Source organism: Austrofundulus limnaeus, unplaced genomic scaffold (assembly GCF_001266775.1).
Source record: "Austrofundulus limnaeus strain Quisiro unplaced genomic scaffold, Austrofundulus_limnaeus-1.0 Scaffold169, whole genome shotgun sequence".
NCBI classification, from domain to species: Eukaryota; Metazoa; Chordata; class Actinopteri; order Cyprinodontiformes; family Rivulidae; genus Austrofundulus; species Austrofundulus limnaeus.
In genome coordinates this window covers 572,375-574,768 of record NW_013952571.1, presented here as the reverse complement: position 1 = coordinate 574,768, position 2,394 = coordinate 572,375, and positions in this window count along the sequence as shown.

The following is a 2,394-nucleotide window of genomic DNA, read 5'->3' as shown; positions in this document are numbered from 1 at the left end:
CCAGATTAATTGATACACCTGTTAGGATGTTAATAATACTGGCTTTAGGATCCTTAATAAAATGTCATACAGACAACATGCATGCAAATAAATCAAAATGGAACCATATGGACCACCAATATGTAGGAGGGTGAGCTTAAGGTGGTATTAAGCTTCTCCCACATCTCTCATACACAAGGTTATGAGGAAACTTTTACCAAGGTATTTCTCATTACTTGTTGATATCTTGACTGTGCGAAGTGAAAAGTGACACAATAAGTGAACGTTCAGACGAGTTCAAGTTGATTCATAAAGACTATGCAATCATTTATTTACACAAACTGAACAAATCATACTGTAAGAACACTTGATTGTGGTTATTCCTATAAAAGGTGTCAAAGTTAAATGAGATAAAACTTGCGTCCGAATTTCAATTCACATCAACTCAGATTACTTATATAGAACAGTAAAACATCAGTTCTGATGTTAACCAAACAATTTTATTGGCACTTTTAGCTTAAGTTTTGGCAAATAAGAACAAGGGAAAGTAAGATTACTACTACTTTTACTTTTATCAAAGTGTGGGTCAACCGTAACTGCACGTCTTTTCTGAGCTCAGGTTCCACATGACACGTAACTCCGAACACATTAGTTTTTACCTGATGATGGCTTCTCAAGGCACCCTTGGGGTGGGAGCTGGCTCGCCTCCGATCAGTCAGGGAACTGATGTCGGCTCGCTTACCGGTCATTGGCGAACAGGTGTTTTTCCAGGTAACTTTCGTCTGTTTCAGTCCAAGCCAGAAAAATTCAAGCTGTATCCGGTTCTTCTTTCCAAAATAAAATCTCCCCACGGGAGGTAAAAACACACTTTAGAGGCTTGAAGCCTCGGGGTGAGACCGCCGGCGTGCCGGGTCTCTGGCTGTTAAGTCTTCCCTAGTTGGCTCATGGGCTCAGACTTAAAAGCCAAACTGGGTTAGAAAACCCAGCTTTCTTCCTAGGTTGGAGTCAGGAAGAAGAGTGTGTGTCGCTCAAAGCCATCCGGGTTAGTAAAAGAAACGGACAAACTTTGGTTCCGCCCTCAGGCTTAGAGATGAGTCAGAGAAATTAAGATAAAGATTTGCCAGCGGCGCCAGCCCAAGGTTAAAATTCTGTGGCTGTTCAACAACAGTTGATAACCTTATTTGAGCTTTCTTCTGATAGACTCTAAGAGAAATCATTGCAAAACATTTATGATGATTAATTAACATTTCTGTTTTATAATCAGTTCTGAACCTTCTGTTANGCGGTGGCTGAGAAGTTGTGCCTGCGCGCTCCCGTTTCGTCCTCTTGTGACTCGGACTGTTGACAGCTCCGGAGTCACAATCCTGCTAAAGTTTGCCTTAAAACACACATYGAGTTCTCAATGTGGCTAACGACACTTTTTTACAGGTTACGGTCCAGCTCACGGCTGACCGGGATGGCACTTGGCCATCAATCTTGAYGACTCGTTCGAGTTTTCCGTCCAGGAGTAGCCTGGAGCTAATCTCTCGTTAGCTCAGAGTTGCTACTCTCACTCCTCACATTAATTCAAACACAATGAACGTAGTGTAACACTAATAAGTGGCCAACTTATTAAGATGTTAGCAGAGTGTGGTTATATAAAAATATGTGTATTGAAGGGACACCGTACAAACACTATATAACCAACCAGATTAATTGATACACCTGTTAGGATGTTAATAATACTGGCTTTAGGATCCKTAATAAAATGTCATACAGACAACATGCATGCAAATAAATCATAAACTGGCTTCCACAGCGCAGATTATGGATTTAAAAACAGCTTTCAGCTATAATGAGAGAGAAAAAAACGACTTGCTCTTGGTCTGATGTCATAACCTTGAACAGCCGTGAAAAGCTTATTTTCAGCAATAATTAATGTTACAGACGTATTTATAACTTCAAAGTGACAGAAAACGACAAAATCTGCAGTTTTTTGCTATTCTCTGAGCACCAATCAGCCATAAAAAGTCTTATAATAACACTTTGTCTATTGCCAACATGAGGAAAAACAGTGTTTTTCCATAGTGCACAGTAGATTTTATTTTCATGAGAAAAATATTACTAGTTACCATTAAAATAGAACCGTATGGGCCACCAATACGTAGGAGGGTGAGCTTAAGGTGGTATTAAGCTTCTCCCACATCTCTCATACACAAGGTTATGAGGAAACTTTTACCAAGGTATTTCTCACTTGTTGATATCTTGACTGTACGAAGTGAAAAGTGACACAAAAAGTGAACATTCAGACGAGTTCAAGTTGATTCATAAAAGACTATGCAATCATTTCTTTACACAAACTGAACAAATCATACTGTAAGTACACTTGATTGTGGTTATTCCTATAAAAGGTGTCAAAGCTAAATGAGATAAAAC